Here is a 14,468-nt window from a genome sequence, read left to right as displayed (position 1 = left end):
GATAGTGTATAGAGCAATTTGAAATTCAAGATTAACACATGGACTAAACCTAAAAAAAAATCAACATTTTAAGTTTAAGCACATGCACAGTTTGGAATTCACAGCACACAATTCACAAATTCTCATCCTCTAAATGACAATAACATAAAAAAATACAATATTTATAAAAAAAAATACAATAATGATGTCATGTTACTAATTGGTATAAACTAATATTCAAAATTTTATTTAATTTTATATTTTTATTATATATAAAAAAACGTCTACTATATATATATATATAAATGTGAATATTAGAGGAACAATATTTTCATTTAACATTTTTGTATCTCCTAATTATTTGCAATAATATCTAATGTTCAAAATTTTTTTAAAACTAAATTTTTTTTCTATATTTCAATTTAGCCCATTTATAATTTTTTTTCCCCATTTCCCCCTATCACACAGTCAGCCCCAACTCATGCATGATTTTTATAATTTTCCACAGGACAATAATAATTTGAAAACTTTTGTAAACATTATTATTAAATTTGAAATAATTATTAATGTATAAATTAAAACAAACAAAATTTTACAACATCTTAAATTTTATTTTTTTACATATTAAATTCTTAATAAAATTTTATGCAAAATTCACATGCTAAGTGGAAAATTTTAAATAAACTACATGCTAATAGCTAACTAAACAAATACATAATAATGTAATTTTTTGTTATTTGAAATGAAAAAAAAAAAAACAATTCATCTAGGCCCGGAATGATCCACGAAGCTGAATAACCCAAGACTCAAAACGTTGTTGTTTTACGTACAAATAAGCCCAGCTCGCCCCCTACCAAACGCAAAACGGCGCCGTTTTAACCAATGAAAAACCCTAACTCTAGCCGTACACTATAAAACCATCCTTATGCCTTCAGCGACCCATTCGGCCTTCTCTTTGTTTTAGTTTTTCTTCTTTCTTTTCTTCCCCCTTGATGCGCCGCTGCTTCCTTCTTGTTCTTCTTTGGTTTTTCTTTTCTCTTCATTCTCTTGTGCCGGTTGCTTCTCTTCTTATGGTAATGGTTTTCATTTATTTTTGTGGTTCTTTTCTTCTCTTATTCTACTATTGGACCATGATTCTTTTTCTTTCTTTCGCTTTTATTTTCTTTCCTCTGTTTTTTCTCCATTACAGGTACATGCCATTAAGTTCCATGCTCGGATCTCCTCTCTTCGTCGTCTCTTGGTGTTCTCACTATTTTGAATCTAAACTTGTGAAACTCTCTTTGGATTTCCACTTTTCTTTCCCCAAATCCGTGGGGTCTTGCTTGGTTTTTTTGGCCCTTTGTCATGCCTTGTTTCCTCCCCCAGCCGTGAGCCTCCAAGCTCCGTTTCCTCTCTTGTTTTCCTTTAGTATTTTGGTGATTTATTTTGTGGTTTGCTTATTTTTGGTTCTTGCCGTGACTGCCACCACGAGTGGTCCCAGCCCTCCACCGAAGCTTCACCTCGCCGTTGTTGTCAATCTGCCCCCTCCCCTCACAATAGTCGGCAAACGAAGAATAAAAAGCAACCGAACGTAATTTAGGAATACAATCAGGGGTAAAATTGGAAAAAAATATTAGACAAAAATACTGTAGATAAGCGATTCGCACTTTATATATTAGTATAGATATATAGTTTTTCTTATTATTAAATATGTGATGTATGAATAATAAATAAAAAAATTTAATTAATTTAAAAAATAAAATAAAAAAATTAAGTAAGTAAGACCATATGAATCTTTATCAATTTATCTATCCCATATTTTTAAAAAATGATTATACAGGACTTGCCGTTCAACAACCATTCACTTCACGGTTAACAATATTTTGAAATGGATGGAATTCTCTCTTGAATGGGAATGGAAGAAACTTTCACAAACTCATTTGAAATAAGAAAAAAGTTTTACGGTATGTAATTATTGTACTCTCTTTAAAAGAAATTAGGGATGTCAAATCGTATTAACGAGTCGTCATTATGTCGTGTCAAAGTATATATATTATACTATATAGTTCAACCTTAATCCAATCTGTTAAATTTATCGTGTCAAAATCTTAAACTCTAACATGACCTATTAATATAACAGGTCGTGTCATGTCTATATGTTTTGACCTATTAGTAAATATTACGAAATAGGTTAACATGACACAATACGATTCGTTTCAAACTGTTTATGTAAATAGGTTAAATAGGCCCCCGTTTGACATGATTAAATTCAGTATAATTTTATATAAATGTTAAAATGACAATATTTATAAAAATTATAAAATTAACTATAAGTCTAAAATTACAATCCAAACAAGAAAAATATCAAAATTGAAATTCTAACAATTTTACTTTTAGGTATAAAAGTATAATTGTAATTTTAACTTTCTTAACATGTCATTACATGTTATAACATGTCAAAACGGGTTGACCCGTTATCCAGGAGCGACTTAATACAAATTGAGGTTTAGGGCGAAATTTAAGTTAATCATTCTTAATTGTAATATAATAAAATATAAATTATTATATGTAATATTTTTAAAATTTTCAATAAAATGATATTTTATTTAAAATCTTTAGATGAAGTTTTTTTTTTTCAATTTATATTGAATACTACAACTTAAAATGAGACCTCAATGCAAATTTAGCACCTCAATATAGCAACTCTTAAAAAATTATTTAAAATATAAAAAATTTATTGTATTAAAAATTAAATTTAGTATTATGGGGCCTTGCACACATTGAAAAATAAAAAAATTATTTAAAATTTTATATAATGAAATGATTTTTATTTTTTATTTTTTATTTTTAAAAAAATTTAAGTAAAAGACACCTCATTTTTAATTTTGAGGGCCTTACATAGAATGGGGGCCTTAGGCAATGGCCTAACTAGCCTTACCATCAAGCCGAGCCTGTCATTATCAACCCGTTAAACAATCGTGTCTTAACAGGTCAAATCATTTTGATCGAAACCTATTAAGACTAAACTCTAATCCACTATTATCGTGTCGTGTTCGTGTTGGATTAATGGGTCATATAACATATTGTCACCTTAAAGGAAAGAAATAAATTTAAACTTACATAAAATAATAATAATAATAATTTTTTAATAGTTTGTTTACTTTTTCTCAAATATAGTGTAAAAGAGTTACATAGTCTAAAATTATACTATACATTCCTCTCTAAAATAATCATGTGTTCCTCTAGTAGATAATAAGCACGTATTTTTTAAATAAAATGACACTTGTCTATTTTATAATAGATCAGAAATATTTTTTAAAAGCATAATCATGTACCACGCTTAATAAACACTTAATATTTTTATAGACGAATTCCAATCCAGGTTAGAGGAAATGTCTATAATTTTGAAATATAGTGGTTTAGGGCCCATTTGGGTGTTGAAAGATATTGAAATTAATTCAGTTCAATCTAATTTTAAGTTAAGTCTAATATCTAAATACTTAACTCTTAAATTACTGAACTCATCTCATCTTAAAACATCTTTACACCTAGGCTATGAGTAAAAAAAAAACACCAGTGTACTAATAAACTGGACCGATCTGATACCGAGCTTGGTTTAGTCTAGTACCGGTTTTATTTTTTTCAAAATCGGTCTAATTATGATTGTTATTTTTCTAACATCGGACCAGACCAATTCATATATATATATATATATTAATCTTTTATATTGTATAAGATATTTTTATATGATTTTTTATATTATATGTAGTTTTTATAAATAAAATATATAATTATATATAAAATAATTTTGTATCACATGATAAATTATTAATTAATATAATATTAAATTTTAAAATCCTATATCACTATAGTCTATTGTATTAATAGTTATACTAGTACTATATCATTATATATTATAATATACTATAATATATCACTATAGTATTGTAGTCTATAATACAATTATAATATATATTATAATATACTATAATATATTATCACTATCTTATTATATACTATAATAACTATATTATATATACTATATAATACATGGAAAAATCATACCAGAACCGGTAAAACTAAAAATACCAGTTTAGGAGTTTAACTAGTGTGGTATCGGTTTTTCAAATCTCAAAACCAGTATATATCAGTTTAGTTATAAAATATATTCAAAATCATAGTGAACCGAACCGATTACACCCCTACGTGAGACCTACAATTTTTTTTCAACTCAATACATCTTTACACGCGGGATCCACAACTTTTTTCAATTTTTCATAAATATATCTAAATTTATCTTAACATCTAAATACATATAAACTCATCTTAGGTGACTCATACAAAACTGACTACACCATCTCAATTTACCACTATTCATTAAGAACTCAACTCTCCTCAACGTCCAAACGGGGCATTAGTGGAGTTTTATTTCAAATTTAGTTTAAACAAATTTTTCTAATCTAATTTATTAAGTTTTTCTCTAACTAAAACAATGAGTGAGAAATACATGACAATTAAATGGATGTTAATTACTTTTAGTTTTGAAAGAAAACTTTATGAATTAATTTTGGGATCCATTATTACTTTGCATTTATTTATTTATTTATGGCATCTTGATTATGATTGGCTAAAGTTTCTTAATTATGCATGTCGAAGCAATTTCCTGCCTCCTCTTCAGTCGAAAGATAGTCCTGCAACGAGAACAAAAGCTTAGGGTCGTGAAGGTAAGCCTCAAATGATTAACTCAGTGTGGGTGATGTGATTAGGAAAAGTTCAGGATTCAAAGAGCTTTCGGGATGTAGTTGCCTATCTATTTTAAGATGACGAGAAACCCAGTATAGCATTACTCCTATGAGAGCATGATTTCTAAGATTTGATATTGTAATGCCTCTAAAACTTTATTTTGGGAATTTAATATAGTAACTCCTCTAAGGACTGATTTGACCGTTAATAGTGTAGGTTTGGTGTGCATATTCTACCTGAATTTCTCTGTGTCAGTTGATTGTGAAAAGACTGTTTGGCAATGATTTCAGATAAAGGGCAATTTAAGATGTTTGAATCCTGTAGTGACATGATGCATTTTGACTTATTGGGCCTATAGTCGCTCGCGGCTTGTTCCTCACCCGTCGAATATAATTGGGCCCAATAGTTACGCCAAAACCTCATGCCGCACATGTGTTGGCAGGAATTTCATATTTCCTCAATGTGTCAGTAATTTTGAATTAGAATATCTTTCCTCTAGACTCATGTCCTTTCTCGGCATGTGTACAATTTGGGCATCCCTTTTGTTTGGCGGTTCACCTATCACCATTGATTAACTTCACCATGCAACGTGAAAAATGTCGTTTCATTTGACACACACCTCTGTATGCAGCACGACATACAGGATTTGAGCACGTTCTTTGACTTATGGCACTTCCCCTTTGATTTGCACTTCTACTTCCTTTGTCATTCTGCCTTCCCATAATCATCATTGTCATTTTCTCTTTAGCTTTCTCTGTTCTCCTTTCTTTCGTCAAGAATTTCCTATACCTGCTCAACTCTCATGCTCTTTTTGTCCTTGCATTCTTCACGTTCGCAGAAGAAATTCTCTCTTCCCTTCCAACATTCTCATCTTCTTGCTCTAAATGGCTCCCAAGAATGCTTCACAGTTTACCCCTCGACCATTTTTAATCATGCAAGTCCTCGGGTGGAACTCACGACGATGGGTCCTCACAATTGGTGACCTTTGAGGGTGGGATCGTTGGGCTACTAACACCACACAAACAGAGTTAGATTTTATGATGGATATGTACAACATTCTTGATATGGTGAATATGATACTCCCTAAATCTCTTCATGGCATTTTCAACTCCAATGGAGTCGCTGAGCACTTCGGATTGTACATCCGTATGTTCTTGATGGGATTGAGAATCCACTTTTATCGCCCCATCTGCAGCATCTTAGACTTCTTGGGCATGGCTCCTGCCTAACTCTTACCTAATGCCTAGAGGAATATGCCATCCTTCTATATTGTTTAGAGGTTGCGGGGAAGGAGAAGCTGATCTTACTACTTGTGCGCTTTTCTATGTTCATGGTGTCATGCAGCATGACTGGAACTAGTGTAGTTTCCATTCGCAACCAAGCTATAGAGTTGTGCATTTGGAATCTTGATATTCTCATGTCAAGAATTGGGACAAGAAGTTTTTCTTTGTCTCTAAAGCAGGATAAGAGTTCCCTGTTGGTGAGGTTAGTCGTCGTGAGTTCCCCATTAGAGTTTCATGGGGTCGCATTTTAGGCAACCATGATTTTGGAGTTAATCTTTCTAGGAGTAGACAGAGTGCTTGGTATTATTTACTCGTGGGTTAAGGAGAACCTAAATGTCATTGAGTCCAACATGATCCTTACCCGTGAAAAGATAGATTGTTTCTTAATGTCACTAGACCGATCACAAGTTGTAGGTTGTGAGGCCCCTAGTTTTGCGGTCCAATACCTTTTTGTAGGCAGAAGATGTCTACCCATACTCCTGAGACCCTAAAGGGAAAAGGCTCTACACCTAGGGTGCTGGAGCTCGTGGCAGATCACCCACCCTTCACAACCCTACTAGTACAAAGAGGGGCTCAGGGTGTCCTAGATCACCCACCATCCCTTCATCTGGTGGCTAGAGAGAAACTCGACCCTCTTTCCTACCGACATACCTTGACCGCCTAATGGAGGTTATTGACCAAGGGGTGGAAGACATTGACTCAGTACTAGACGCTTCATTCTTTGACTCTATTCCATATGTCTTCTTAGGCTCTTTCCCTGAGGCCTTGCTTTGAAAGACTCAAGTCACTGTCTTTTCTTTTGGTGGCAAGTGACTCTGTTGGGGTATTGGAAGTTGGTGAGGAAAAGTATTACTTCTACTTCATTAGTGGGCTCTTTTTTGAATTCTTTGGTCACCCAGATCTCTCAAGAAATCAAGCGCTTTCTTTCCCCAATATGTAACCTCATCACTGGTTTATGTTATTCCTTTTCCTGTACTGTTAGCTAACCTGCGTTCATTCACTGCAAGGGTTACACTCTTTGGTCTAATGGATTGCTTGTGACCAATTAGGCTTGGAGGAGCAAGTTCGGTCTTCTCGTTCCTTCATGAAGGGTGCTCACCAAGTTGTTTAGAAGGTGATGGAGGCAAAGGAAATATGGGAGGACGCATATTCTCAACTAGGCTCCCAGTCGTGTGTCTAGGAGGTTAAGATCACTATTCTGAGGCTGACATTTATGACCTCCAGCATGCCCTAGATGTGGAGAGATCCTCTCTAAATAGGGCACTAGCTGACTTGGTCTAGGCCCAGATGCATGAGTTGGAGGCTAGTCACGCCTCCCTGCTTTTGGAAGACATGTTAGAGGCTAAATGTAGTTGTGGTGACAGACTAGAGGTTGACCTGGAGGAGGTGAGAAAATGTTGCATTAAGTATGCAAAGAGAGCTTCATTAGCTGAGGATTCTTTTCTGGGCCTCTAGTTCGATCTCAATGTCTTCCATAGTGAGTTTGCCCAGTCGAAGACTAGGCTCAAATCTGCTAAGGAGGAGCTTAGGCAATATGATGGGCATTACTTCTAGCTCAACTGATTATCAAGACTGTGAATGAGAGGTTTACATAGTCCTAGTGGCAAGTTGATGAATTGGACATTGAGCTTAGGTCTTCTAGGGATGAGATCATCTGTCTTTCCCCCTAACTCTTCGTGGCCACTCAGGTTTGTGACCTGTCCTAGAGGCTAGGTACAACCTCTGGATGTGGATTCTAAAGAGACTTTTGTTATCTCACCAAGAGAGAGGCCTAAGGACTTTAGACTCAAAGACTCTTTTCCCTGACCTAGCTACCTTGCAATTCTTGAATTCCCTGGTGCAAACGTGATGATGGATGCCTTCTTGAACCAACCACCTCACCATCCTACAACTATTGGCCCAGCTCCTTAGATTTGAACTTATTCTTCATATTGCTTTGTGTGCCATTCTTGTAATGCTTTGTCACGGATCTTAATAGGCACCTGCCTTATGAACATGTTAATAACATTTTTCTTTGAGTTCGACCTTTCATGCTTTGCCTTATATTTGTGGATTTTTTTTTTCCTTTCATCTCATTTTTTTATTTTTGCCTTTGTTTCTTTGTTATTTTCATACTACTGACCAACATCAATGTTACATGAGTGAAGACTAACCCTGATCGCGTGTGCGTTGTTAGCTTTTGATCGCCAAGTGCATGCGTATTGCTAACATCTAGGTCGATGTATAAGAGGTTCTCGACTGCCATTTGGGTGAAGGCTAACTCGATTGCATGTGTGTGTTAGCCTTTAATCGCTAAGTGCAGGTGTTAATCTCGATTAGATTCGTGTTGCTAACACCCAGCTTGATGAGTGGGCGAAAGAGGTTCTCGACCATTGTTCGAGTGAACGCTAATCCTGATTGCATGCATGTTATGAGCCTTTAATCACTTGGTACTAATGTTTAGCCCTAATCGCATACACGTTGCTAACACCCAAGATGAGTGGGCGGGAAAGATTCTTGACTACCTTTTGGGCAAATGCTAACCCCAATCGCATGTGCGTTATTAGTATTTGATCTTTAGGTGTGAGCATTAGCCCCAATCACATTGCAAATATGGAGCTTATAACATTGACAACATTAGGACCACATCCCACAATAAAATTTCTAATAGTTGAACTGAACTTATAGGAAAATGTTAGTGTGTCCTATGGATTTGCCTCTTGAGTTAGACTGCTAGTTTATTTTATTTTATTTATTTTTAAATGATTAAAAATGTTACTACCAGTAAATTTGTGTATTTTTTAAAATATCTAAAAAATGATAAAAAAAAAAAGAAGAAGAAGAATGAACCAACATAATAGCAGTAGTTATTGTCAATATATAACTTGTGACTTGTTTCTTACCCTACAATCTTTATAAACATTGTAACTTCATATTTATTAATTTAATAGCATCATTCTTAATTTAATAATAAGAAATTCTAAATATTTAAAAGGATAAGAGGTAATCATGTTCCATTTAAATTATCATAAGTTTTAATATAGAGATCTATGAATATAATCATAAATTACTATATAAAGATATTTATTTAAGCTCCATATAGAGAATGATCCTCTGAAAGAAAGCCCAAAGTTTATGCAAATGCTACTCTACAGTTATGGAAGAAGCGACTTTTAGGAAGGAAAAATTGTTATATTTTCATCTCAGTATAAGTGCCATTTGTGTATCTTTGAACTTGGTTTTAGGCTCCAATAGGATGTCCACACCAGCTGGGCTAGAGAGTGTATGATGATACTTTCCAAAGAAAGTGACAACTGCAATTTAAGGCTAGGTAAGCCATGGGGAACGAACAGACGGACTGATAGGGGTAACAGTATCAATGGCCTTAGGCCTAGATTTCCATGAGAATAATATCAAGAAATGCCATGTTAGGTTGTAATCATGTAAAGCAGATAAAATCTTGTTCAATAACTCAAGAATTTTTGTGTTGTTAGGGGCTCATTGAAAGGTTACAAGTGTGAGAAGTTATTTGTGATGAATTATTGATCAGTGGCAGAACATAACTGTGGTAACAAATTTGATTGGAAAAATACTGATTGTTTCAGCTGATTCTTTACTAGATTTCCTTGAATTTGGTTATTACATAACAAAGGATAGAAATTTTTTTCATGTCTTCTTCTGTTGGATCTGTGCCAATTATATTGTTCAGTTGAGCAATCTGTCAATGTATTTTTTGTGTCTACCTTTTGCATGGTGATCTGACTGACCGCTCTCTATCTCTCTCTTTGTAGGTTATATCTTCATATTGCTAGAAAATATGGTCTTCATCGGGTATCCCTTATAGTTGGTTTGACATTTCTCCCGCTCATTCTTTTGTGCTATCTATGAATCCGTGTACATATCATCATATATATGTGTGTGTGTGTGTGTGTGTGTGTGTGTGTGTCACCATTTATATACACTCAATATATATATATACATATGGCCATTAATTTATGTAGCTTTTCCGATTGTTGCAAATTTCCCTCAATAATTCTATGGGGAAGTGGAGGCGAGTCCATAAATAGGGAAGATATTGCCATCTCTTTCTTCATTTGAACTGTTTTGGAAGTCTGATCTTGATTCAGCAAGTGCATGGAAAAATGTGATCTTTGCCCATAAATTAAATTACTTGATGCACTGGACCTCACCCATACTCTCTAAAGCTTGCCACCAATGGAAAGTGTTCCATTGTTTCTAGGGGCCACGAGTTTGTGGTTTGGAATATAGAGAATTTTAGGTGAGATAATCAGTCTCCCTCTCAGGAATATATTTCAACTGTGCTGCAAAAATTGAGTTTTGTCTCCTGCGCCTCAGGTTTTGAATTTATGAATGTCTCTGCATTGTATTAGAAACCCATAACTCATAAAATGAAGGGAGCTTCTCAACTGATGTAAAACTTTCATTTATAGACTCCCACTAATGATGGAGGAATACCTACAGTTTGGGGATTAAAATTTCTAGCTAAGTTATACACACAAAAAATATAGATTTTTATATGAGAAAATCATTCTACCTTCTAGAAATATATTCCCACTCAGCTGCTAAAATGTAGTTATCTCCTGGCCTCATTTTCTGAAGTTGTCTCTGCATTGTATTTGAAACCCATTACTTACAAAATGAAGGGATTTTTCTCAACTGATGGATTCTCTAAGATTAGAATGTGTTCAGTTCTAGATAATATTTCTACACATATCTATAGATGTGAAAGAATGCAATCCTTGAACATATTTTAGAGGGGGCAGCCATTTAGTATGATATACCTTATATCTCAGTCAAATTCTGATTTCTGTAGTAATCACTGTTTCTTTTGGCAGCATTTGTTTTGAGACATCCTCTTGTTGCAAGTGCTGTGTTTGGGGCTACTAAGTTATGGAAGCTTTGGGAGGTTCTCAATGCATTCAAAGTTGAGCTCATATCTGAAATGTTGAAAATTTGAAATCAACAAGATTGATACAAAGTTTCCTAATCCATGTCCCTTATCAATGGTTAATGCTTTTCAGTTTCTTTCCTATTAGCAAGATTTATCAGATATTATTAGCGACATCAGGCTGGAAAAAGATCCTGCTTTCTGAAAGGAGAATTCAGAAGTTGCAATTAGTTTAGGAACAGAATCTATGTAGCCTGCCTTTTTGCCTACTTTAAAGTATTCTTAAGAAAGCAAAAGAAAATTTTCACTTTAGTTAGTGCTTTGCTGGTGGCAAGTCATATGACAAAAGTTTATGCCTGGAATGGAATCTACCCTCTGCGAATCCTTCAAGAGAAGCATGATAGTGAAAGTTGGCTGGACACTCTTCCATCTTGACAATTGCCCATGTGGATGGCATCTGCACACAAATCTTGGGATTCATGTGGACCTAAATTTAGAAAACAGATTACATCTGAAGTTGACAAAAGCCAAGATATTTTTTGTTTCGAATTTCAGATGATTATGCAAAAGTTGGAGTTATGAATCCCATTTTTTCTTTAAAAAAAAGAAAGAACATAAAAAAGGAATGAGCAGGGGTCATGAACCTTTTGAGAAAAGATATATGGATGCTTGTCTTGACACCCTTCATGTTGTCTTGAAAGTGAGACAAATAAGCACTTTCTATGCCAAGTTTGACAATTTTATTTGCTGTGTAGAAAGGGATTGTATCACATGCTAATCCTGGAAAGCGAGCCTTTTTCTATGCTGAAATAGCCATCAACATGTGGACCTCACAGCGAGATTGACCTTGAACCAGATGTCCTCCTCTGTGGTGGCCCTTCTTTAGGCGATCGTGAATATACCGGATTTGAAATTTAAAAGAATTAATTCAATAATCTAATCTTGGAATATACGGATTTGGAATCCCAAATCAAAACTTAAGTTTCAGCTAATATGACGTAAATTTGCATTTACTTATTCCATTTACATTCAATCTCTATATTGGATTATCTATTTATTTATTATATAATAATAAAATAATAATAAAATAATTATTTTTTTAATATATTTATTTTTATCATATTTTAACAATCTACCAATTATATATTAATTACTAATCATATTTTAATTAAATTATTGGTTAAAAAATTATTTTTTCAATGGTCATTTAATTTTAATAACCACAAATGTCTAATTAAACAAATTTAAAATTCAATATAAATGTCTTAATTACAAATTAAATTTCTATATTCCTCGTCCAACTATATTACAAATCAAATTTCTATAAAGATAGGAAATGTTGAGAAAAGAGAGAGTGTGTTCCAAAAGTAATAATAAAAAAAGTATTATTATTATTATTATTATTATTATTATTCATTTTTGAAAACCAAATGGTTTATTACTCATCAAAAGACTTACATCATCTCACTAATAACGATAGACAAAATCCAATTAGAAATTTCTTCCAAATCATATAAGTCTTCATGCACCAACAGTGAATTTCGAGCTAAACAATGGACAGCTTTATTAGCCTCTCTTTTGACATGGTTGGCTTACCAAATAGTAAAGGAGTTGAGAATATTTCTAGTATCATTAATAAGCATTCCTCCTTGACTCCAGTCTTGTAAAACTTTTTTAAGTCTGCTAACCATTTGGAGAGCATCACCTTCCATAATTACAGCTAAGATCCCCATGTTTTGACAAAAAATAGCAGCTAGCATCCGGACATAAGACTCTACAGTGAAGGGATTGGTAAGTAATGATCGTTAGGCTCTAAGAGAGCCAATAACATTACCATTAGAGTCCCTAATTATAGCACCTATTCCAATTCTACTTGTTGCACTATCAATGACAGCATCCCAATTCAGCTTATAAAAACCCTCGAGTGGTTTTTGCCAAGAACAAACAGATTATTCCACCACTATAGTGCTTATCTGTTGTTTCTAATTACTTTGTTTGAAATATTGGACTTCCTCTTTAGCAGTTTGGATGAGAGAGCCTGGAGAGGATAAGCCTTTAGCATGGATCAGCTTGTTCCTTCTAAACCATATCAATCGAGCTGTAACATCAGCTTCATCTAGTTTCTCAGTCTTTACAATCTTAATCATATGGCTCCAAACCTTTACAAAAGAACTTCTGTGACTAGACATCTTTAGAATCTTCATACAACCCTAGCTCCACACATCCCTAGCAGCTTCACAATTCCAGAGAACATGTACAATAGTTTCAAGATTTTATTTGCATATAGTGCATTGCATCTCTTTTATTACTTTCTTTTTCCATAGATTTGAGAAGGTTGGTAAGACTTCTTGACATGCTTTTCACATAAACATCTTGACAGTATTTGACACTTTCAGCTTCCAAATTGACTTCCATATGTCACTCTACATTCTTCCTTGGGATGATTCCCTATTCTTATGAGTAAGTAGTTCTTATTGTAGATGATATGCATTCTTGATTGGAAAAATACCATTCTGTGTGCATGACCAAACCAATTGATCTTCTCTTCCACCAAGATTAGAATGGCAGAAAATGGTGTGGTGAATTTTGTCTTGCCATCGCTTCAAATCAAACTCAATGATATTAGAAATCCACTCATAATTACCAGCATCTTGGCCCCTATATTGAATCATATGGGAGTATGAGTTTGGTATCCATTTATCTTCCTAGATTCTGACCTTTTGACCATTTCTAATCCTCCATATTAATCATTCTTTCAATAACTTGTGTCCTGACAAAAGGCTTCTTCATGCAAATGAGGGCCTATTTCCCAATTTGGCATCAATAAACTCTGTCTGAGGGAAGTATTTGTGCTTTAAAACCTGAGCTAAGGGTGAATCTGGGTTTTTTAAAATATGCCAGCATTGCTTTGATAGCATAGCAATATTGAAGCATTTAAAATCTCTAAAACCCATACCACTTTGATCCTTTGATTGCCCCAATTGACTCCACTTGACCCATTGGATCTTAGAATGATCTTCATTGCATCCCCACCAGAACTTCTTCAAAAGTTTATTGAGCCTTTGGATTATTGACTAAGTAAGGAGAAAAATTCTTATAGAATAAGTTGGTATGGCCTGAAGAGTAGATTTCAAAAGGATTTCTTTACCTGCTACAAATAAGAATTTTGCCCTCCAATTTGTGATTCTAGCCCATGTTCTATCAATGAAGGAGTGAAATGATACATTGCTACTACCTTATTTTTACCCACCATAGCTGGAAGTCCCAAATACTTCTTAAAGGAGCCTTGTGATTTAACCCTTGCAATCTGTAAGATAGTTTGCTATGTATCTTTTGGAGTATTCCTGCTAAAAATCGTTGAAGTCTTCTCTTTGTTTAGCATTTGACCAGATCCCTTTCTCATAGGTTTCTAACATATGGATGATCCTGCTCCACTCTAATGAGTTAGCCTTGCAAAAGAGAAGGCTATCATATACTCCACTCTAATGTCATATATACCAAAAGAAAAGTTTGTGGTTTGTACAAATTAATGTTATTATACATTAGTATTATATGTTATTATATATTAATGTTTATACATTAGTATTACATATTAT

The 14,468-nt window shown here is 33.8% G+C and overlaps 1 long non-coding RNA gene across 1 annotated transcript; it reads left to right on the top strand.

Annotated features, from left to right (window-relative positions):
* Nucleotides 1-815: 815 nt before the first annotated feature.
* Nucleotides 816-1,418, top strand: LOC122319207. Its single transcript, XR_006245037.1, has 2 exons — nt 816-1,052; nt 1,169-1,418. It is a non-coding gene; the product is annotated as an uncharacterized LOC122319207 (long non-coding RNA).
* The last annotated feature ends 13,050 nt before the right edge of the window (nt 1,419-14,468 follow it).

This window comes from Carya illinoinensis, chromosome 8 (genome assembly GCF_018687715.1).
Source record: "Carya illinoinensis cultivar Pawnee chromosome 8, C.illinoinensisPawnee_v1, whole genome shotgun sequence".
NCBI lineage: Eukaryota > Viridiplantae > Streptophyta > Magnoliopsida > Fagales > Juglandaceae > Carya > Carya illinoinensis.
Note: the sequence above shows the minus strand (reverse complement) of the source record. Positions and strands in the feature narration are given on the sequence as shown.